Consider the following 25922-nt stretch of genomic DNA (forward strand, 5'->3'; position numbering starts at 1 on the left):
TTCCCATGGTCATGAAAAAATGGAAACTTCAGGGAATTTAAAAATTGTGTTTTCCAGACCTGTAAAAGTAATGGAAGATAATACAATATATAAAAAATTAACTCACTTTTACATTTAAAAATTATTATTTTTGAAGTTTTTCTCTGCACTAAAATATTTCATGAACTGGATATTATTTGTGTGTACAGTAAAACTTGCATGCAAGCCTTACTGATGTCCCATTTGATGCCCAACATGACTTTATTTCTTCTGTAGAACACAAATGGAGATTTTAGTCAGCCTTAGTCACCATTCACTTTCATTGAGTGGACAAAATATGCAATTTAAGTGAATGGTGACAAGAGATTAACATACTACCTTAAAACTCCCTTTGTGTTTCACAGAAGAAAAAAAGAGTCACATGGGTTTGGAACAACACAAGAGTGAATAAATTATGATAGAATTCATTATTAGATGAACGACCCCTTTCAAATGGTGTCTATATAGGTAGTTCAATAGATTTTGGACCAGATGCTGAAGGAGTCAGGTACAAAAAAAAGTTGATCAGGCTGGAATGGATTCTGAATTGTTGATGATCCCAGTGGTCCATCGTTAAACGTTTTTCCCATTCCTGTCCATAGATGAAGCCCTGAGGATGCATATTATAGTAACGTGATGGAATGAACTGCAGACTCAGTTCTACTGGGAGCCACATGATAGATACATTACTCAGCCCTTGTAGTTCTGGATCAGGGTGCTAATTTACACGAGTCCATAAGAACAGTCTCTATTTAATCATAACATGAGAAATTAGATTCCATCACCATCTAATCTCAGGCTGACCATCACCACAATGCACAAAGTCTTTTCTGTTGTATTAGCAAAATAACATATTACAGGAATAGGCAATTCACTGTAATGCTAAAACACTTGTATGGTTTGGCATGAATTTGCAGGGTGACAAAATACTCATTCATCATTGTGCAAAACTGGAGGATGCTTGACAGGGGCAAAACCACCCAATCACTGAATAGCTGCAATCGACAGGATTGCTCACCCCATCTGGACACTCAAAGCTCTGTGTGTCAGATTTGTAGATACATACACAATTAAAAGGATTAAAGGAAATTCTAGAGGGATGCTGAATGTCAAGACTAATAATCCCCAATGCCAGTTCAAGATGATCACCCTAACAGAAAAACATTTTGGTTCTTTCCTTCAGTGAAGGTTGTGGGTGTCCATAAACAGTTGTTGGATGGGTTCATTTTCAGAGGTCACTGAGAAGGCTCTGGCGTATAATTGAGTGCAAGCATACTTTATGACTTCACGGATATCATCTTGAGTGAGCCAGTCACTTCACAAATGAGATAATTATATTTACTCACATTCTATATAGATTGTAGACTCATACAGTATACCAGTCAAAAGTTTGGACATTTTACAATAATACAAAAGTCTTCAAAACTATGAAACCACACAAAAGGAAAACGTTTTAGGTTCTTCAAAGTAGTTACATAAAATATAGCTCTGCACTCTTTGGACATTTCCTCAAACAACTTCATGAGGTGCCACCTGGAATGATTTTTAAACAGTATTGAAGGAGTTCCCATGTATGTGTGGCACACCGGGAGTGTGTGCACGTTTGGGTGGTGTTTGTGTTGTTTAGCAGATGTGGGAGTGTCTCGGCAGGGATGTGGTGCTTTGTTTCTGTTGCTTCTTGTGGACGGTGGACTGCATTTGTCTGCCGCGGTTTTCTGTTTGATGGGAATGGGACTCGTGTTTTGGGGGTGGACTGTGGCTTTGGGAGGGGGTTTGGGAGATCGCGGGTGGGGGTGGCGGTGCTGCGCCTGTGCGCCTCATGACTGCTGGGGATTGCGTGCAGCGCAGGCCTGTTTCCCCTTGTCTCTTCGTTCTGTCCTGTTTTGACGGGTATGGCTGTGGAGGAATGGCGCGGGATGTGTCGGGTTGCATGGCACACACGGGTGTGCTTGTGTTGTCGGGGGTGTGGTTGCTCTGATGTGTGGAGATATGTGGGGTTTTACGGTGGTCCGCCATTTTGGGGGCTCCGGTGTGGTGCGTTCAAGTGGTGTATTTCGTTTGCCTCGGGGGGGCTCCGGTTGCCAACTTGGAGTGTTTGTTATTCATTTGTTTACTCGTGGTGTCTGTGTTGGGTTCCTTGGGAATTCATGGACTGGGTTGGTGCACTTTCCCAGTCGCATGGTGCAGGTGTGTATGTGGAGGAGAGTGGGCATGTTGGTGCAAAGTGGTGACATTGTTAAATCTCAGACCAATAAGAATTATATGTGTATTACATAAATATCTCAGACCAATAAGAATTGTATGTGTATTACATAAATATCTCAGGTAATGATTGCCTTACAAGTTAATTCATGTAAAACATTTATATCTGTGTAAATACATTTTGGCTTATCTTTATAGATGCAGAGAGTTAAGTTTCTAGGTTTATTTGAATACCTAATGTCAATGTGAATTCTGTGAACAAGAAATAAGTGAAAAAGGAGATGTATATTGATTGTGAAAAAAGACAAATGACATAACTTGGTTTTGAAGTAACAAAAGAAAAGAAAATCCCTTTATTGTTTATAACAATGTGAAACAATCAGTTAAATAAATATAACTGCTGGGGATTACGTGCAGCGCAGACCTGTTTCCCCTTGTCTCTTCATTCTGTCCTGTTTTAACAGGTTTATTCTCATCTGTCAGCCCGGCCCAATAAACGGGTCGTGCAACATATGCAGGGCACTTGTATGCTGTCTTTCCTTCACTAATCCAGTCCTCATCAGAACTATCCACTATCCAGAACTCATCCTCAAAAAAAGTTTTTATTTTAAATGTTTATTTTGTAAAAAAATTAACGTAAGCACATTTTATATTTATCTACAAAACTAATTTCAAGTATTAAAGCATACACCTTAAAGGAATATTCCGTGTTCAATACAAGTTGACAGCATTTGTGACATAATATTTTTACCACTAAAATTTATTTTGATTCGTCTCTCCTTATCTTAAAAAAAAAGCAAAGATCTGGGTATTAGTGAGGCACTTACAATGGAAGTGAATTGGGCCAATTTTTAAATGTTAAAATAAACAGTATTTTTGTTAACAGGATTTTAGTGTGGGAAAAAAATTACTTAATAAGATTATAAGCTTCACATTTCTCCCTCCAAGAAGCGGCCTTATTCACTTCCTTCGTAAGTGCCTCAATGTAACCTCGATGTTTGCTTTTTTTTTAAAGAAAAGGACGAACAAGTCGAAATACATTTCTGTGGTAAATAACATTATGCCACAAATGCTGTTGATTGAGCTTAACTTGCATTGAACCCGGAATATTCCAGCACACTCTCATGGTGCATTCATCAGGATTCTTATGACTTTTCTAAATTTGGCTAATTCGTATGATATTGTGCGACTACACTCGTTTGAATTCCTATGACCTTCACTACAGCCAATGACGTCGCTGGACATCATTTCCATCTAATATGTGACAACTACTTGCTTCTGTCACACACAACAGCTTCCTATCATGTTTACACACTCTACTGATTGGTTAAGTTTAGATAAGAGGTTTGGGTAAAGGCAAAATATTAATAAGTATGTCCTTAACGCCTCCAGCGCGAAACTTGCGTTTCCTTCAGCATTAGACATCCAGGAATTTGCACGTGATGAAGTCGTACGAGTTTATGCGAATAACATCTTGGGAGACCATTTGAAATAGCCAACTCTTAAATTATGTACACATTTTCATGAGATCTGGTTGAATATTCCTTTAAGATCAAATGTTTTTTAGCATCATGAAAAACATAAATTAAGTCAAGCGTGTCCAAAAACCTATAAACTTCATGAACTTAAGTGAAACATTGATGATCTACTTCCAAAGCTTTAGTAATTATTTAACTGCAACGATTTTAGTGTTTCAAAAGGTTTTAGGGATTACAGAAATTCAGCTAGGCTTATAGATAATTGATTAGATTTCCCTTCCATGGCTCATATATTACGAAAATCTGTCAATATTAAAACGTTTTTAAGAGATTTATTTTCATGAATATTGGGGCTTGGATTTATTCTCATCAACAACATTTAAAATTATAGGCCAGTTCTTGTGGAAGAACTGTGAAGTGTTATGGGGCAGTTCTTAGCAGTTTATTGTCTGTATCTTCGAAGTGATTTGTGTCGTAATACTCCAGACTGTTTAATATTTCAGAGCTGCATACTGCCACACAAACATTATTTCATAGTCTGTTTTTCCATTCATGTTATGTTTGTCCCATATTCTTACAAAGGTGAGTTCAAAAATGTACTGTGTTGAAATTACCTGAAGGTTGCTACAAATATTAAATAGTTGAGAATGCTGCAACATTAGAAACCATTGTACTGCTGGTTATAATTTAAAGGTGCACTCAGTAATAGTTTGTTTATGTTGAGCTGTCAGAGATGAAAATGGTCTATATACTGAAAACTGACATATTTGTCATGGATGCAGCATCGGTAACCAACAGGATTACCAAGATAAATGCTGAATATGTTCTGAATCAAATTTTTGTTTAGTGATTATGGCTCAGTATAGTCTATAAAATATATTTACTCAAATTTTTTTTAAGTAAAACAGTAGGTATTATTTCACAATAAATCAAACTAAACTAAACTAATGAAGAATACTATATTGTTGTCACATAATCTCATCATGTTGCATGTAAGTGTCATCAGGTTATGAATATATATAAAAATAGTCACTTAGAATGTTTTATTTAATTTTATGTAAGATAAAAAAACTTTTTGCAGTCCGATTAAATAATGAATTAAAAAAAAAAATCCTGCTGATTTTAATTCCAGTTAATTCACCACACTGGAAATCAAGTGGAAGGTCAAGTTATACACATTGCAATGTGGGAAACAGTATTCCATGCAGGATGCTGTTTTATATACTGCACATTTTGGCAAATGCTGATCAAATAAATATATTATTTGCCCCATGAGGAGACCCGCTCCTTGTATAATAATTTATTTTCTTTTCTTTTTTTATAAGGCACTATTTATATCTTTATGCTGCAACAGCATTTTAGTCATTTTTTTATTTGTATTTTATATTATCTTTAACAAGAAAAATTACTGAAAGTACCTTTATGCATTTAAATGAATAGAATATCAGTATAACAATAGGGCTGAAATTACACAGTGTTCACAAAAGATGCACCACAGACTATTGTAGCTGCACAGAAGAAAATTATGTTAGTTATCAATGCTGGAATGGGCAGTGATGGGGTTGCTGTTTTCTCCTTTTTTCAATTATCTTCTTTGATTAAGCTCATCGAATATAATACAATGGCCACAATGTGTGAGGCTGGAATTGCAAGCACAGCATATTTGATTGCTTATCTGTGCTCCTCTCTGATAAAAGCCTTTTCCCATACCATGATCCACTCACGTGCCCTGAGCACTGTCTGGGGAAAGGAGAGATATTGAGGTAGTTTGTGGTGGATACCTGCAGAAAGCAACTTTAATTGCTTGTGAGCAATGCCTGTGTCTCCTTGCACACATTACCCCTCTAAACAAAGCTCAAGTTTTCCCCATCCACAGCTTTAAAAAAAGGCTTGGTAAAGCAACTTTCCATACTACACATAAGTCATACTACTCAGCATTAAATCGCAGAACATTTAAGTGGCCTCAAACAGGAAAAAGACCCAGCACATTAGACAGATGGAGATTATGCATTTCCATGTAAAATGCAATCAAATATAAAATGCTGTACTTGTGATGAGAACAGGATGTAATGACTCTCGCAGCTGCAAACCCATCCGGCAAGGCCACAGTTTATGAGAAGATGATTAGACAGTTCTCTGACTCCTAAGCATGTTATGAGAATGAAGGATTCATCTGAGTGAGGTGTACGTAGCTTAATGTTCCATGTGCCTCATTTTCGACCGCAGCTGCATGGAAATTTCAACTGCAAAACTGTGAGAATGAACCTGTTAGCAGCAACACTAAATTTAATGGGAAAAGCACAACTTTGCTTTTTCGTTATGTTGTGCCACTCTCCAAACACTACATGGCAATAACATTTTATAACAAAGAATTAATGAGAAACATTTTATCCTTAAAGTTAGCATCATTAAACAGAAATGCAAACATTTTCTAATTGTTTTGTTATTGGTCGGTCAAACAAATAGTTTCTGTTCCAAATTCATGCCATTGGCTGAGCCATTGTTGTGTGGTCGGACTGATTGGGAAGCTAACCCCAAATTTTTTGATGACCCTACAGAGGCAGTGTTTAAACTTTAGGGAAATCAACCTAAAAATTCAACCTAATTTCATAGAATGAACCTTACTATAACTACATTTTATTCACTTTCACACAATTTTGTGAATACAATGGCAGATTAAGACTCTATTAACACTTATTTTTCCCACTATTGCTCATACACTGCTATGTTATGAAATCAAAACACTTTTACTATAACATATTATTTGAAAAACAACTTGTATTACACACCCACCTACATTTACACACTTATTCCAATGTGAATAGCTTCCGTGGTCACTCACCTAATAGTGTTGAACTTTGTACTCGGGAGAATGAGGCTTGAGCCCAGCCAAACATGGAAACTGACATGTGAAACGAAAGTGTGATAGAAGTGACACGAAATGATGTGATTGCTTCAAAAAAAGTAATTTTTTTATGTCATATTTGCTTTTTCCACACTATCGGTTAGGTTTAGGCATTGGTTAAGCGTAAGGATGTCTGTTTAGTTCACCATTTCATTTGCTTTTAGAACACTATTCCTTACATTTAGGTTCAAGTTTTACGTTAGGGAGGTACGTTATACTAATTAAAACCTCCATCTAACGTTCACTTTTAAAACATGCTCTGATTACGACACCATTTCACTTGCTTTTGGCAGCCCTCGCTGGACATTTCCCAGGGGAATCTGCAACCAAACGTGTAGTCTAATGAAGCATGTAATTTTGATTTGAAAAAATTTGGCCACAATCACGTAATGTTCACGAGGTCAGGTTGTACAAATTACTTATGGTTGCCTCAGCAAATTAAGCTAGCATTGGAGAAAATGTTTTAACATCAATAAAGATACACACTACCCATTTAAAGTGATGTGGCATTGTCTAGAAGGCCAGAAAAGCCAAGGTTCATTAGAAAATATCAGTGCAATCTGTTATATAATGGTAACAAAACAAGACAAACATTTTTAATAATTTGAAGGTCACATATCTCCTGTGTCTTGTAACAGTTCTTTGATCTTTCTTTATGAAGGATGCATCTCAGATCAATATTAGCTTTTATTATTTATTATTTGGTCTTATTGTGCAGTGTTGCTCTTGTGGGTTTAACAACATCTGCCCCAGAGCCATGAGGTGAATGAAAAACAACCTCAGCATACAAAAGCTTTACCTTTGAGCTGCACCTCAGACCATCACATGAGCCCATTCAATGTTAAAGGCATGTACAGTACAATTTAAGCTTAGAATTATTCAAGAGAGACAACTCTTTTTATGTGCATTTTCTATTGTATTTGTGGCAGCGGTGTCATGGTCAAGCGCCCATCCAGAGAGAGAGAAAGCGGTAAGGGCACTTACACCTGAGGTAAATTATGCCTAACACCTCTCTCTAATTCTAGTGAGCATGGGGAGAGCGGCATAAAAGCACTCACGCCACCAGCAGATGGCAGAGAGAGAGATACTGGGTTGAGAGCCTTAATGTGAAGCTGATGTGATTGTGTGAAGCCGATAAGTTAGTGTGAAGCTGTTGAGTGAGTGTGAAGTCACTGAGTTATTGTGAAGCTGTAAACCAGGGAAATTGCCAATTAAAAGATCCCTACTTGTGTTTGAAGAATCCAGTTCCAGTCCTCCTCCTTTATTAGAGTATTGTAATCTAGACTTGGACTATTTTCAGAAAACCATGCTATCATACTGCCCTTACTATTTAACCAGACGGTTCCTCATGAAACAATGCATATGTGCTGGAAAAAACTAAACTATATTCAGCATGATTTGAGCTGGAAAAAAGCTACATTTTGAATAACATTATTTTGAGATTTTATTGCTAATTTGACACACACACTATGTTACTAAAATAATATTACAAAGAGTTTTAGAGATTTAATTCTTTCCGCATACAATAGATTGGAGCTGTATGACTGGAAATAGTGGCCCAGGGGCGTTACCAACATTACTGCTGAGTGAACTGACTTGCCTTGAAGGGAGTTTGATAGAATACCCTGATGACCTACTACATTTGTCAGTGTGTGCAGCATACACACTGCATGGTTTACTGTATCATACAAAGTAGTTCACATGACTCGTGTGATGAATGAGCTGGAAGTGATGTTAGCCATGATTTTTAACATCTCCCTCTCATTGATTAAACTGCTAAGTCGATAAATTAAAAAAAATTAAAAAAAACTAATGCAAAATAAAATAACTTTTTATTTCCAAAATCATACCTGGATGGCTGAACTTGCTGAATTTTAAAAATGCATTGTGATAAGGTCATGTGACATCAATGTAGCAATTGTTTCACATTGCATACTCTCACATATTAAAAAAAAATAGTATACACTATGTACTGCATAGTATGCAGTAAGCAGTATGATAGTTTGTGACAAGCAATATCTCACAGAGTGTGCTATGTCTGTTTACTGCACATTTTGGACAATGTAGTAAGTCATCCGATATATTCCATGCACATGGAAAATTCATATACCGTGCACTGTATAAATGCCATATACTGCAGAAATTGTACAAAAGGTGTGGTAATATGTTTTTTTCTGAACATAGCCACTTATTTAAATTCAAGTAAAATATGTTAACATTAGAAAAAATAAATGTTTTTTTGTCATACAATTTGATAAAAATCACAATTTATACGTATACTAGAGTAATGACTTAAGAAGGTCATTGCTTTTAATTTATTTCAGATTATATAAAAATGAGTGATGGCCCAGACATAATATTACGTAATGACAAATAAGAAATCACTTGACTAAACACTGATTTGGAGTAGTCAGAACCGCGATTAATTTCAAGAATCTGAGAGCATATTATGCGCAAAGTAAATTTGCGTGCTTAGATTGTGCTTTTGAAAAGAGAGATGAATCATTGTGTAAGTCCTGGAGCACCAGCAAGGGAAATACAAGAAGGAAGAAAAAAACATGACAAAAAAGTGCCACCAACAGTCATGCTTTGCCATTTTACTCTTCCATTCCTGTTAGGGTTTCCAATTGATTTTCCCCACTCAGTGATTTTACCCACTGAGAATCATGTTGAAAGATCTTTAATAATTGGTGATTCTATTGTAAGGAACGTGGAAATAGAGACTCCAGCCACTATTGTTAAATGCATTTCGTGTGCCAGAGCATCTGAAATCAGATCAAATTTACAAGTGCTGGCTAATGCTAAACGTAGATTTTCTAAAATTGTTATGTCGGCACTAATGTCTGGATTCGCCAGTCGGAGATCACTAGAGATGATGTGAAAGAGGTGTGTGAACTTGCAAAATCGATGTCAGACACTGAAGTATGCTTGGGCCCCCTCCCTGCTCATTGTGGTGACATCGTTTATAGTAGATTAGTGTCACTGAACGGCTGGATGTCTGAGTGGTGTCTGGAGAATAGCATGTGATCTATAGACAATTGGAAGAGTTTTTGGGATTGACCTGAAAAAAAGAGACAGACTCCATCCCTCCAAGGAAGGTGCCACTCTCCTCTCTAGTAATTTGGCTCATAGATTTAATAATGATTGTGTCTGACTATATGGGGCCTAGGTCAGGAAGCAGACAAACTGGTTAATCTGAATGTCTGCTAGCTGCCTTGAGATGTCATATAGGTCACATAAACTACAACACGTAGAGACTGTATCACCTAGATATCATATAGAGTCTGTCTGTTCCCCTAACTACCAAACACAAAACTCTTAATAAGGTCAAACTTAAAGAAAAAAAGATACACATCATATTAAGGTAAGATTACTAAACATTAGATCTCGTTCAACCAAATCACTAATTGATTGTAATGAAATGATTACAGCTCATAATTTGGATGCACTCTGTTTGACTGAAACCTGGCTTAAGCCAGATGAATATATTAGTTTAAATGAATCTACTCCCCCAGGTTATTGTTAGAAACATCAATCTCGTCTGAAGGGTCAAGGAGGAGGAGTTGCTACAATTTACAGTGAAGTTTTTTGTGTTACTCACAAGATATAAGTTTAAGTCTTTTGAACCAATAATGCTTAATAAGACACCGTCAGATATAAATAAAAAATCTCTGTCAAGTTTTGCCCTTGGTAGGTATATAGATTACTCTGGTGTCCTTGGTGAATTTGCAAATTTTGTATCTGATCTAGTAGTTACTCTAGATAGAGCTTTAATTGTTGGTGACTTCAACATAACATTCATTATGAAAATGACACATTGGGATTAGCATTTATTGATATTCTTACTTGGAGTCAGACAAAATGTGACAGACCAACTCATCTCCAAAATCATACGCTATATTTAATTATTTCATATGGTGTTGATGTTCATACTATAAAAAATCTCCCACAGAGCAATGACATATCAGATTATTACCTTGTCTCTTGTCTGTTGTGATCAGTTTATGTCACTCAATCTACACCACGCTATTGTTCAGGTAGAACTATTCTTTCAACCACTAAAGATAGCTTCACTAATAATCTTCCAGAATTGTCTCACATTCTCAGTAAGCCAAAAGGTCTAGAAGAACTTGATGAAATAACAGAAAATATAAATACAGTCTTCTGAAGCACTCTTGAAAGTGTCGCCCCCCTGTGGCTAAATTGTATCATACTGTGGTACAATGATCACACTCATGCTCTCAAGCGAGCAGCTCAGAAAATGGAACACATGTGGAAAATACAACATTAAAGGTATTTTGTGTAACATGGAATGATACAAGCTACAGACAGGCACTAAAAGCTGCCAGGTAAGCATATTTTAGCAAACTCATAGAAAATAACCACAACAATCCCAGGTGTTTATTTAATACTGTGGCTAAATTGTTTAGAAAAAAAGCCTCACCTGAGCCAGATATTATGTTGCAGCACAATAGTAATTACTTCATGAATTTCTTTAATGATAAAAATTCAATTAATCAGAAATAAAATTGGAACTATGCAACCAACTGTCACAAGCACCTCAGAAAAAAGTGTCTCATAATGTTGCTCATGAGCAACTTCAATCCTTTGCTGTCAAGAAGAGCTAATAAAACTGATAAAAAAATAAAAAGCCACAACACAGTATGTTAGATACAATAACAACTAAGCTCTTAAATCTCTTAATCTCAGAAACTTTCCTTAATATTATTAACTCCTTGCTATCCTTAGGACATGTTCCAAGAAATTTTTAAATAGCAGTTATCAAACTGACCGATTTAAAATCTACCATTTATATCGAAAATACTATAAAAGGTAGTGTCCTCCCAACTATGTTCATTTCTACAGAGAAATGGAATATATGAACAATTTCACATTTAGGCACCATCACAGTACGAGACTGCAATCAGAGTTATAAATGTCTTGCTCTTATCATCTGATAAGCTGCATTTCTCTTCTAGTGCTTTTAGATCTTAGAGCTGCCTTCACACGATAGATCACTATTTTCTCTTGAATAGACTTTAGAATTATGTTGGTATTAGTGGACTTGCATTAGCATGGTTCAGGTCCTATTTATCAGACCGCTACCACTTTGTATGTGTAAATGAGGAATTGTCAAATCAAACAAAAGTTAAGTATGGATTGCCACACGGATCAGTTTTAGGACCTCTGCTTTCTCTTTATACATGCTTCTCCTGGGAAATATTATAAGGAATCATGGAATAATTTTCCACTGTTATGCCTATGATACCCAACTTTATATTTCTTCTAAACCCAAAGAATTCTCAAAATTAGAACAGAGTATATCAATGAAATCAAAGATTGGATTTCAAGAAAAAACCTTATCCTCAATTCTGACAAAACAGAGGTATTAATTAAACTACTGTTATGTCGTCTTCTTCTGCAAAGAACCTATGTGTTATATTTGATACCCGTTTGTCCTTTGAAAATAACATTTCCAAAATGTATTCATGCGTTTATGACCTCAAGACTAGATTATTGTAATGCATTACTGGGAGGATGTCCAGCAAGTTAAGTAAAAACACTTCATTTGGTTCAAAATGCAGCTGCCAGAGTGCTGACTAGAACCAAGAAATATGATCATGTTAGCCCAATTTTATCGTCGTTACATTGGCTACCTGTTACATTTTTTATTAATTTTTAAATTCTGTTAACTGCATACAAAGCTTTAAATGGTCTAGCTCTGCAATACTTAAGTGACTTTCTGACATGCTATATTCTGTCACATTCATTATAATATCAAAGAAGAATATCAAAATCCACAAAAGGAGGTAGATCCTGTCCATATTTGGCTCCTAAACTATGGAATAGACTCCCTAACACTGTTCATGATGCAGATACACTAACTCAGTTTAAGTCTATACTAAAGACTCTCTATTTAGTCAGGCATACACCTAATTTATCCATCAACAATAAGGCTGCTTTAGTTAGGTCTTCTGGAACCAGAAACATCCATCATGATAACTCTGCATAAAATGTAATGGCATCTATGCTAATATTAGTCTATTTTTTTTTTCATTCACGAGGTTACCAGAGCCTGCCAGATCCAGCTCCATTCATGCTTGTGTCGGACTCCACTGCTACGTGTCACTGAGTGATGACGACAAGCTACATCCGGTGCTAGCCAGACATCAATTCAGTTTTTGACTTCAGAGGATGAACTGATTCCAACTCCAACTGTAAGACATCGGATACTTCATATGCCACTGCCTGAACCTTGGACTTAGAATGGACCACACCGAACGTCACCAGAATTACCTGCAGGTTGATATGTGATACACCCCATCATTTATCTCTGCCTGCAACTCTTGAAATGTAATACACAAACTATCATTTAATTGCCAACAAAAGTCTTCTTCTGCCAACTATCAAAGGAAATCGTTAATCTTAATGTTCATTATATATATATATATATTTTTATTTTTTTTTTACTGGACTTAAACTCTTACTCAATTTACACATTTAAAACCATGACTTGCACTGCACACAAATAACTAATATTGGCATTATATTCATGTTGTTTAGCCAGAGGGGAACTGGCCCCACAGTGAGCCTAGTTTCTCCCAAGGTTATTTTTCACCATTAACCAACATCTTATGAAGTTTTGTGTTCCTTGCCACAGTCGCCTTCAGCTTAATCACACAGGTTCTAAAAACAATTAATATTTAATTATTTAATTTCTATACATATTTTACAATAATATTTAATCAAACTATACAATGACCAATGTAAGACATGATAGATATTAGTTTAAAATATTTATTTTTTTGATAATGCATGATGTCCTGTAAAGTTGCTTTGAAATGATATGTGTTGTGAAAAGCGTTATTCAAATAAAAATGACTTGATGTTTCCCAGACTTGATTTGCCTGACTTTCAGGGAAGTCTTGGGTCCCGCATTCACAAAGTCATCACTTTACATGCTATCATATCAGCTTCATACGGCAGTTCTCACTTCACCCAAAGCTGCTGTTATGGATCTCATTACAGAACCTAAATCCCACAGAAAGATACTTGAAGGGGCTTAAGAACAATGCTTTTATGATACTTCTGTATGCTTACCTGTGCATATGACCTGATTAAGACATCAGTGGGTGGGAGACAGAGACATATTTCGTAAACTATGCTATACTAGAGTACAAGGAGGTCTATAATACCAGAAGAGTTATCTGTTAGCCTTCCCATTAATCTCAATTCCAGTTGCTCAGCTGGCGCATACAGCCCTGAATTTGTTATATTCCCATTTAATGTTTTTAATTTGTCATATTTTCAATTGATATGTTGTTTGCAAAAACTTTCATTTCATCATGATACATGGCTACTTTTGAATGGCCGTCACTGGAGAAAGACTTTTTACTCTCAGATTGGTATAGCATTTACCAGCGTTATATCTGCTAACTGCAGAACATACAACATAATCACATCGGAAATCGACATGAGGGTTCCGAAAGTTCATGTACCATGAAATCAACCCCATTCAGCTAAATTACTGAGATCAGATCACCATTTACCTTCCCCCATCAGACATTTTTGCATAAATTCGAGTGTGATCACATTTCCCTGTAGCTCAAATAATAATGCCTTGCGCAAGTGTAACAGGAGCCAGCTGGTACATGATAGCTGTGCGGTATGTGTAAATCTCACTCCCCTGGCCTTAAAAGGCACTAACAACCGACTCGAGGCTGTAGCTAAAAACTGGCTGACGTCAAATCCCGCTCGGAGCGGGTCGAGCAGGACTGGTTACAGTGGTGCCGTGACCCGGATGGGAGTGAGGTTTAGGGGGGTGAGTGTAACGGGAGCAAGCTGATACATGATAGGTGTGCGGAATGTGTAAACCTCACTCCCCTGGGTGGGTCGAGCAGGACTGGTTACACAAACACAGGTTCTGGGCCCATGGGAACAAGGAAGTAATCCTGTTCACATGAACAATGGTTAGTGGGATTCGTAGGTTACAGTTTTGCTCTAAAATTTAAATGTTACTCCTTTTATGGTTAGGTTAAGTTTGGGGTTTGTGTTAGGGGTTAGAGTGAAGAAAATATGCATTCCTGTTGACTTTATTATATTATTTACAACTCAAGATACAACTTGCTTTTTGTGCCACTCTGTAGACATTCCAACAGATTCAACAAACGTTCAATAATATTACCAGCTTTGGCCACTGGGGGCAGTGATTAGAATTTCGGTAAACACAGACCGATTTCAGCAGCAAAATGTTTGATGTACTGTGTGTCGATTTCACAGTGCAATCCATTTGAAACATAACCAGTCAAACCTCAACTACTTGTTAAGGGCAACATTTTTGCAGTGAACTAGAGCAATCTAAGAAGATGTAAGCAAAGCACATTAGTTACAACAAATGTAACTGATAAATATTATTTTTTTTCTACTTTGTTAACCATGACATCATATCACTATCTTTGGTATTCTGAGGCAGAAGTTCACACTGTTTTGTATGGTCCAGACTGCTTTAATCTGTGGCAGAAATCATGCAAAGATAACACGGTACAGCTGTAGATCTTTTAATAGAAAACACCCAGAGTTGTTCGCAAAGCCCAACTTTCTGACTCAGAGGCCAAGAAAGAGGAAAAGAATAATAGAAGCATATATCACTGTCATCACTTCACAGCCTTGTGATTGATGACATTAAGCACTGGAGACCGTAACTTACAGCTCACTAATGTCCTGAGTATGCCCATGTGTCTGAACTCTGCTTCACTTTAGATTATTCAAATAACAATCAAGCTCCAAACATCTTAATAGCCAATGAGCTTTCTTAGGACGGTGTTAATGAAAGAGCGGATGAGATTTTCCCATGCAGAGCCGGCTTGCGTTCAATCCATATGCTGTCACCACAAGCAGGAAATAAGGCCTGTCAAATCCATTTATGTACGTGTCAAAACTCTATCATTGCATAGTGGTGCAATGCATTAATACTGCAAGGTTTAGCTCTCCTACCTCGGTGGATGAAATAAATTATTCAAGCAGAGCCTAATATTGTTTTATATCTTTGTAGGTCACTGAAAAGCAAGGAAGAAAGCCAATGAATTCACAAATTAACATACAAGTGTTTATACAGAAGTTCAATATGAACATCAGATAAGTGCTTCCTTTGATGTCAACTTCTTAGTGGCCAATTAATGATGTTGAATAATGTATTGTTATATATATATACATATACATACATATATACATATACATACACACACACATACAGTGTATACATTATTTATATGAATTTATATGGGAACCCATATTATATGGATATTTCAAATATAAAATTTTAATATTTTAGGTGCTATAACTGGATGTTTTTCCTACCAATTTTTTTTTTATCACCTTTGGCCTTCACTAGTTCATTTTAAGTTGCCCTGCAGCTTGTCAATTTATGGTCATAAAAACTGTATGCAATATATATGAATAAGCAAAATACTGTTTAAAACAGTTTTAGATGGAGTATACAGTAACATGGCACAATGCAGGACATGTCAGCTTCCAAAAAGTATGTCAGCTACCCATATGAGTGGGTCTATTCATCCATCCATCCATCCATCCATTTTCTAAGCAGGGTCACAGGTAGTGCCTGTCCTAGCTGTCGTGGACCGAAGATGGGGAAAAACCCTGGACAGGTGGCCAGTCCATTATAGGGCTAAGATACATAGACATTCACACTCTCACTCACACCTACAGGCAATTTAGAGTCTCCAATCAACTTTCATATTTTTTGACTTTGGGGGAACCTGGAGCATGGTCAATTATGTGATGCAATTTTTTTCCCCATGATCTTTTAAGTTATTAAAAACTACATAAAAATGTAATTCAAAACATCTACTTGAATATACCTCTTCTATGATGAACATGTTTTTAATTATCATCCAAAGTCATTTTGATATTTTTTCTGGGGTTATACAATATCATGTGGTCTAAAGTATCACTGAGAGCTTAAATTCTTGAAAAATAAAGTAATAAATGTTGGCATGAGGAGTGCAGAATCTATTTTAATATTATTTTTATATTTATGTTAAAAAATAAGCAGAAACTTTTTTTTTTTTTTAATATTAATGTTTAAATATTAATATTGTCCAGCAAATCAAAGCCACGTTGTGTGACCATTTTGTTGTCATGCTAAATAAAAAAATAACAATAAACAGAGTGGGCCCTTTTAGACCCTCAAGACTGTATAAAGTAAAACAAATATATATATTCTTTTTATGAATTGGCATATTTTGTTCAGGTCATATGGAGTACCCTGAAAAAATGTCATGATGTAATTTTTTTTTTTTTTTTTAATAAATAAGTTTTAAATCTTTTTCAACACTAATGGTTATGTACACTTATGTATTCAAGGGGCAAGGAAAGTATTTGAATACCTTTTTCTTGATGGTTACACTCAAGACATTCTCAAGTCATACATTTTATTTTATTTTTTACAGAAAATGCTCTATTTGTTTTTCAAAAATGTATGAAACAGTCACAAAGAGAACATTTCTATGAACTTGACACATACTTCAATCTAGATTTATAATTTTTTAAATATTTCTAATTTTTATAATCTTAGATGGCCTTATTTGTCAATGATCCTCATACGTAGTGCAACATAAGGGGTCAAAGGGAATACAAAAAATAACTATCAAAGATTTACTGCAAAATGAGCAATTTGGTGCTATTTAAATTCTAATTACATTAATTCTTTATTACTATTCTGTATAATGGCATTCAGCTCTTTGAGTGTGAGAGGACTTACAATTATGATTAATGACTGCACACTGATGTCACTGATGTGTATATTGTAGAGCTGGGAAGATATTGAGAGGGAGAGAGTGAAAGGAGGAGATGAAAGACCAAAATGGAACCTTGCTCATGCAGAAGTCACAAAAACTGACCTCCAAATGAAAGAAAAGTCAGCCCTGTGCTACAGACAGCTTGTTAAAAAGCTTGTTTTGTGTTACTGAATAGGTTGTTATTGGTATTCAGACATAGTCTCAAGTGATTTTTAATATTTATGAAACATGTTAAACTCAGATTCTGGGATTCATTTAGCACTGATCCAAAGCAAAGTGTGAAATTAAAAAGCTTCCTCTGTGTAATCTTCTACATTTCTGTAGAAAAAGCCTAAAAATTAAAATGTCTGGGAGGTAAAGATCATAGTTCATTTAACTCTACTCCACGGTTAATGCATTTGCCTTATGGAAGCTAATGGAGAATTTATGGTAATTCAAATCAAGTTAATTATAGATATGACACACAGAAAGAACATTTTGAGCTATCCACCTATTTCCTACATCCCGTGATGCTAGTGCAAAATGTGGGTGTTACTTCCGTTATCAAGTATACACAGTTGTTGTTGCGGTGTACATCCATTCATTCTTTTGTTACAGTGTTTTGAGGAGAGCGTGTGTGATTTCATGAAGACATACATCATTAACTATATCAGTGTGTTTCTGAACACTAATGAACTGCAAAAAAGTTATAAAGACAAAGAAAGCGCAAACAAAACTGGCACTCTGTTTCTCCCAGATACAGTTGAGATGTAATCTAAACACAAACACAAAATTATCAGTTGTTTTAGTGGAGTACCTGTGTTAGTTCAGCTTCAGATGTGTGTGCTTGTCATCTTGTCACCCTGCATGTTGATATCAGACAGAAACACTGAGGAAGAGCTGTGAAGTTCTCATCCTCGGGTATGTAATCTCTTTCAAGTTTTGGACAGTTATTTCCTTTTAAACTTTTGTTCAGCGGGTGATTGGCTGGTGAGAGATCGTGCTTCGCTGCCATCCGGGCTGCATCAAGACATCGTTTTAAACCTCAAATTAAATGTTTTTTGACTACCGCTTTGTGTTTTTGCGATCCAATCACAAAACATTTTACACCCCATTTACAACTATATTTAGAGCTGACCATTTGCGATCATGTCACGTTTAAACATGTTTTTGTTCATGGTTTGTGTTCTTGCCTTTTATTTTGAAAGTTTAGTTCCTAGAGCCAGCGTTGCTAGCCTGAGCAACCACGTCTGCCTCATCATGCCATGTTGCTGTTACAAAGATGGACGTGACAGGAGCAGGATCTAAATGCAGCTAAAAGTATTTAATAAAATAAACAAAGTATAGAATAGAGGGGTAAACACTGGACCAACGGAAACATAAACAACGCTGGAACAGATAATACACGGCCGGTCAAACACATACAACAACTGACAAGCAGTGAGAAAACTACAGGGCTTTAAATACACAAAGACTAATGAGGTGAATGTGACACAGGTGAGAAACAATCAAGGACAGCTGGCAGTGATGAGGGCAGGGAATTATGGGAAATGAAGTCCAGGAGGAATAGAGGCATATCATAAGGCAGACAACAGTGAATTGTGACAGTTGCCAAGTCTGCCCCGCCTTGTCAAGTCAGCAAGCCTATCCCATCATGGCAAGTCGTAATGACCCCTGAGCTTGTCACAGCTCTGCCCTCAGAGCCTGCCACAGCAGTGTTCACCACCACGGAGGTCGTTCCCCCATCAATGCCAGTGCCACGGAGGTCGTTTCCTCATCACTGTCTGTACTTACAAGCATGGAGACTGTTACTCTGCCACTGCCTGTGCTCACAGCCACTAGGACTGTTCCTCTGTCGCGGCTAATCCCTGAGATGTCCATGGCTCTGCCCTCTGAGCCGCTCCACCTGAACCCTGTCCAGCATCTGCAGCCCATGACCCTGTACCTTCCCTATGGCCGCCTCCAAGGCCTCCTGACCCTGCCCTGTCGCCACCCCCCAAACCACCATCCCAGCTCCCTATTGAACTCTTGTTATTTTTGTTTATGTTTGGGCATCGGGAGCCACCCTTGATGGGGTATATGTCAGGTTTAAATGTGTTTTTGTTTATGTTTTGTGTTCATGTCTTTTATTTTGAAAGTTTAGTTCCTTGTTCCTGTTTCATCTTTCAGGCCATGCAATATCCTGTTTCCCTCCATGTACATGTGTCTTGTTCTCATTGGGTTATTATCTTGTTAACCCCTTATCAGTCTTATCATGTCATTGGTTCATGTTTTAGTAATCGTGTTATCATGTTCATTAGTTTAGACTCATCATTGGTTGTCTGTCATGTGGTTACCCATATCCATGTATTTAAGCCCTCATGTTTGCCATTGTCTTTTGTCGAGTATTGTTGATGTAATGTCGTGCTAGTCTTCATGCTATGTGTCGTGGTCGTGGTCGTGGTCGTGTCGCGGTCGTGGTCGTGGTCGTGGTCGCGGTCGTGGTCGTGGTCGCGGTCGTGGTCGTGGTCGTGGTCGGTCGTGGTCGTGGTCGTGGTCGTGGTCGTGGTCGTGTCCAATACTTGACAAAAGACAATGGCATGGCATGGCATGGCATGGCATGTCAATGTTTATATCGCTTTGTTTCGATAATTTCACACTGTGATTTCACCATATATAAATAAAACTGCACTTGGGTTCTCACATTGTCTTTGTCCATTCCTGTGTTCAGCCTGTGCTTCCTGCTCTGTAATGTTACAGATCAGATCATCCAAAATGTCTTTTTACCAGCTGTAAACAGGGTCTAAAATGACTGCAGCCAGAGCTAGAGAATGCTATAGAACGACTTCTGGCGGAAGTTCCACCCACATTTGTTTCTCCAGTAAGACCCCAGGAAAAAAGTGGATATACAACACTCAATTCTGGAGCTGAACTGAACGTCTTATGGTCCAGATGTGGTTTTTTTTTTTAAATGTTCAGTATTCAATTCACACTCTCCATTCCATTAGATGGCATAAACACTCATTAAATGCACTGAGCTGTAACTACAGTCAACTCACTTTTAAATTAATTCTCCCTCTGCATAAACATATTTGCCCTTGACTTACGTATCAGTTGCTCTTGGGATGAATGAGAATGGGCAGCTCTCTGATGTATGTGGATGGAAAGACTAGACTCATTTAGGCATGGCCAATACAGGAAAATGTCCCCAGAGGACTTTCACCAAATGCTATCAAAGAAATTGTGTTCAGAGCGTGCCTGTGTTTGGGTGTTCATGTGTGTGTGTAGATTGGTAGATGGCGGTCGATATTTACTGAATGTGTAGTTGGAAGTATGTGAAAAGAAAAGCAGTATGTATGGATAGACTATAACTTGCCAGTACTGTTTTGTTTTCATGTTCTTTCATTGAAAACACTAGCTATTTGTATATCAGGTCTGTTGTAATCTAACAGAGGTATTTGGATATATTTTATGAGTATTATATATATATATATATATATATATATATATATGTAGTGACCATCCTTAAAAAAAAATTGTCCATTTGGTCACTCCTTGGGTCTGCTAAGTGATTTAGACTCTTTCTTTGTTTATAATCCATTGTCCACAAGGTTTAAGTTGAATTCCATGCTGTTTATTCATTTCTTGAAGCAACAAATTGAATTGAAAGAAAAATGCAATGTTTGCCAAACAACAAATTAAACAAACATCCAGCACACAAACAAAGGTGAAGATCTAAAGACTGTGTGCTCCCAGCAGACCACCTCTCAACAAGCAACACCTGGGCTTTTAAGGCCTCACCTCACCTGCAGAGGGCACACAACTAAGGAAATACAAGTCAATACAAAAAATAATAATAAATGGCTCCTACAATATATATTCAGAAGGGACTACATTTTCTTGAGGAAGTTAGGTAAATTTGTGCACATTTTGTCAAACATGTCTGTGTTTTTCATTCACAACCTCTAATTGCTAAGTAAATTAACTGCTGTTTTTCTGATTACTCTGCATCTTCTCAGAAATCTAATCCCATCCAGATAGCAATGTCTGTGATTGTGGTATTGTATATTTTCATTACGCTTCTAATTTATTTTGGCCTTCATCGAATGCTGTAACTAAAGCTAATTTTCTCGTTGTGCTGCCTGGTACAGCTTCATTATGGATTTAGACTTTATTGTCAAATTTTGGGGTAAAATAACAGTTGGTGGTTCAAGTACTGATGGCATCCCATCCAGCATAAAAAGAAAATTAAATCAATAAGGAGAGTCTGATTTGGAAACTGTTCAGAATCGTCTCATAGTAGTATCAAGAAAAATCACCTCACCTGATCAATTCTTTCTCCTCTTAATATAAATAATGTTATAATGAATCACATTGAAAAGTCTTGATTTTTTAATAGGATTCATGATGCACACATTTCTGTCATAAACTGACAGACATCCTAACTTTTGTCATATGTCATTGGTCGGCCAAAACAGATCCAATGCCTAACACCAGGTTGAGCCCACGATGTTAGACTATTAGTCAATAGCTGTGTCCGAAAGCATAGGCCTCAGTCTTTATGCCTCCCTGACAAGTCCTCCCTGGCAGCGATTTGTATATAAAGACACCATAATATCATCTCTAATGATCTGAAACTATTTTAAGTGAGCTTTAGACATAACCAAGCAAATATGTAGAAACCACAATGCTTATTTATTGCTAGAAATGGAGTCATAAGTTGAATTTTTTTTTAAATGGGAGTTTTATAAACAAATTACTGCTTTCATCTGCTCCATCAGACACCATGGAGTGGTGGTGGCGTAGTGGTCTAACGCACATAACTGGTAATCAGAAGGTCGCTGGTTCGATCCCCACAGCCACCACCATTGTGTCCTTGAGCAAGGCACTTAACTCCAGGTTGCTCCGGGGGGATTGTCCCTGTAATAAGTGCACTGTAAGTCGCTTTGGATAAAAGCGTCTGCCAAATGCATAACATACATATAACATACATACATCAACCAACATATTGGATCTATGCTGCCTTTACAAACTGCCCAGAGGAATGTGTTTCAGTAGACAAGATGTGACACAAGTACTGTATTTGGATGTGACTATGTGATGTGATGCATGTGACTGGTTGTCTACATACCTCCGTATACAGTGAAAAATGACATTTCTGTCTTCATTTACTCACTCTTATGCCATCCCATATGTGTATGGCTTTCTTTCTTCTGCAGAACACAAAATGAAAATATTTCTAAGAATACTTCAGCGCTGTAGGTCCATACAATGCAAGTGAATGGTGACCAAAATGTAAGCTCCAGAAAGCACAAAAAGGCAGCATAAGGCTCCAGAGGTCAAATTCATGTTGTGATCCAATAGTTTTGAGTGAGAACAGACCAAAATGTTACTCCTTTTTTAATGTACATCTTGCCATTGCAGTCTCTAGGCAAGATTATGATTTCAAGCTTGATTACACTTCCTAGTGCTTGACATATACACAGAGTGCTAGGTGGTGCTAGTAAGTGCTTGTAAGTGTAATCCAGCTTGAAATCATACTTCAGACTTCAGATGTCAAGGTTTACAGTGAAAAAGGAGTTACATTTTGGTCTGTTTTCACCCAAACCCATGGATTAAACCACTGGAGTCAAATTGATTACTTTTATGCTGCCTTTATATGCTTTTTAAGCTTCAAAGTTTCAGTCATTATTCACTTGCATTGTATGGACTTACAAAGCTGAGTTATTCTTTAAAAATTTAGTTTGTGTTCTGCAGAAGAAAGAAAGTCAAACACATTTGGAATGGCATGAGGGTGAGTAATTGATGTCATTTTCAGTTTTGAGTGAAATATACCTAATCTTTTTAAGGTGAGTGCAGATGAAAAGAGCACATCATGGACTTAAATTGTCATTATTGGCAGTATAAAATTATTTTCCACATTCATTTTCAGATGCAGCATTTAGTTTACTTTGCCCTGCTCAGGGAATTATGGGTGGCTCACAGCCAGAATCTCACAGATAGCTTACGGTTATCTCCTCTCACACCTTATGTTTTTGATGTATTGAGTGAGGATGCAGGTAAATACACTAACACTTTTCAAATGGAAGTAAAAAAGCAGGTACTCAGAATGTGGCTGGTTATCATGGTCAGTTAGCTGCAGTTGGTAACCAGGGCCGGGAGGGTTATTTTTTAAATGTATTCCACATCTATAATAGATGAGAGAATATATGTTGTAAAATGAAATTTGTAATGTATTCTGTTAGATTACGCAAGGTCAGTAACTTATTTTAAATACTTTGGATTTCTTCTTCAGCACTGGTAGATTTTTTCACTTGTTTTGACTATAAAAATTCTGTCAATTTTCCGCCAATTTTCTTCCTAAAAAAAAATTAAAACTATGATCCAAGGTGAATTTTCTTGATAAAGAAAATGATTGTGCCTGGTAACATGTGCATGTAAAATGGCTAGGAATAGCATTTAAGCTTAGCGTAAAGCTGAAAATGTACACAAGGTTTATTTCTATTTCTTGATCCAAACTTACTTAAAACGCACTTCTCTGACTGCTCGTATGAATGTAACACATCATGTGAAAGTGTTTCACTGCTGTTCAAATGCACATTGGATCGCAACATTTATATATATAAATGTTTTCTATCTGAACGGACAACATTTTAAAAGAAACAAATGATAATAAAATGCAAAGTAATCTCTTCAGTAATCAAAATACTTTTTGAATGTAACTGTATTCTAAATACCAATTATTTAAATTGTTACTGTGGTGGAATACAGTTATTTATATTTTGTATTTTAAATTCAAAATAACTTCAGCAGGTTTTGAAAGGAGTGAAATAGTCAGACTGACAATAACTACACCATTATGAGAGCAAAAACATATTTATTTATTGATGGCCATTTAAAGGTAATCATGTATTCTGACAAAAAAAAAAAAAAAAAAAAGAATATGAATTGCAAAAATGTCATGTATATATTTTACTGCAAGATAGCATGCTAGTTGTGTATGTCCGGGGCTGTATGCGCCAACCAAGCAACTGTGATTGTGAAGAATGGGAAGGTTAAAAGATAACTCTCTGCAGGTATTATAGACCTCCTTGAAGTATTGTTGTCAGAAAAGAAAATAGTTTGAATACAAAATGTAATGGATGTATTTTAGCCCTTCACACATATGGCTTCCAGTCAATTTTCCAGTCAATCTGCATGCATAATTCAGAACAAACTGTAGGAAACTTCAGCAGGGTTTTGAAAGGAGTGAAATAGTCAGACTGACAGTGTCATGAGAAGATATCACAGGCAGCATGGTGATCGGTGACTGCGTGAGGGTTCAACAGGGCAAACAGCAGGGGAGCTAGAGAGAAAGGCAGAGCTGGCCTGTCACATGAATGAAAAATACTCAGCTCTACAGAATGGATGGAGTTGTATCGGGACCTCGACTCATCCTTTCAAACAGCTCCCACTATGAAAGCATATAAGTTATGTGGGAGTAAGATGGTAGGAGAAAAAACAAAACAGATATAAATTATTTCACCTTGTGGTGCTGCTGACAAGACAAATGAACAAAACAGCAAGACATCGGCATATAGGACTATGTCTTACCAGACAGCATCTTATTGCATATTTTCTATCTCTAAATGACTACATTTATAAATGGTTGCATTGTGTTGTTTGTCTTGTAGAAGCTTGAACTGCTGATAGAAGATTCTCAAATTGGCTCAGTAGCTAAACTTAGTGATCTGCCAGGCTATCTGCTGCCTACATAGGCAGATGCCTTCTTAAGGGGCATTTATACATACAGCAACTTGAATTGACAAAGTGACCAAAAATCATTTTCAGTGATAGTTTGTCAAATTCAGTCATTGCCTATGAGCCCACAAGCGACTGATTTGGAAAGTGCTACAAGGTAGTAATTCAAACAAGCACACAATTTATTTTAAAAGGGTTTGCGCTATGTTGATAAGCTACTGTAACAATTTAACTGCCTGAGTAGCATTTATATGGCACACAAAATACTGTGAGCCAGTATAAGTTTGATTGAACTATTTTTAACAGTAATATTTGTCCATTTACAGTCCACAAATCTCTAGGATTTGTCCACTACTTGGATGGATTGTTTTCCCTGAGCTCATCGCAGTGCATTATGCAAAATAATTTTTTATGAAGGATACATGCAATTGTACTTTATAATTTGAATGGATCTTAGAAAACAGCATAACTATGCTGTCTACCTTTTGGAACAGCTTTTGCACCTATGATGCCTTAAAATACTGCCTAGACAGGCAGCTCACTAGGTTTTGGCACAGAGCCATTGTGTCTCTAAACAATTAAATTTAATTAAATTTAAGATATTCATGTTTGTTTCATTCTTCACTTTTGATCAGAAGACATATTTGAAGCTGTTTCAAACTATAAAATATCCGATGGCTATTGTTTTAAAGGTGCATTGAAAAAAAAGTATCTCAAAAGGTGAAAGTCCACTTGGATGATATTGATAGAAAATAGTATCGACCGCATACATACATCCGTTAAATATCAGATCTCTGTAATTGG

The sequence above is a fragment of the Xyrauchen texanus genome, chromosome 23 (genome assembly GCF_025860055.1).
Source record: "Xyrauchen texanus isolate HMW12.3.18 chromosome 23, RBS_HiC_50CHRs, whole genome shotgun sequence".
NCBI classification, from domain to species: domain Eukaryota; kingdom Metazoa; phylum Chordata; class Actinopteri; order Cypriniformes; family Catostomidae; genus Xyrauchen; species Xyrauchen texanus.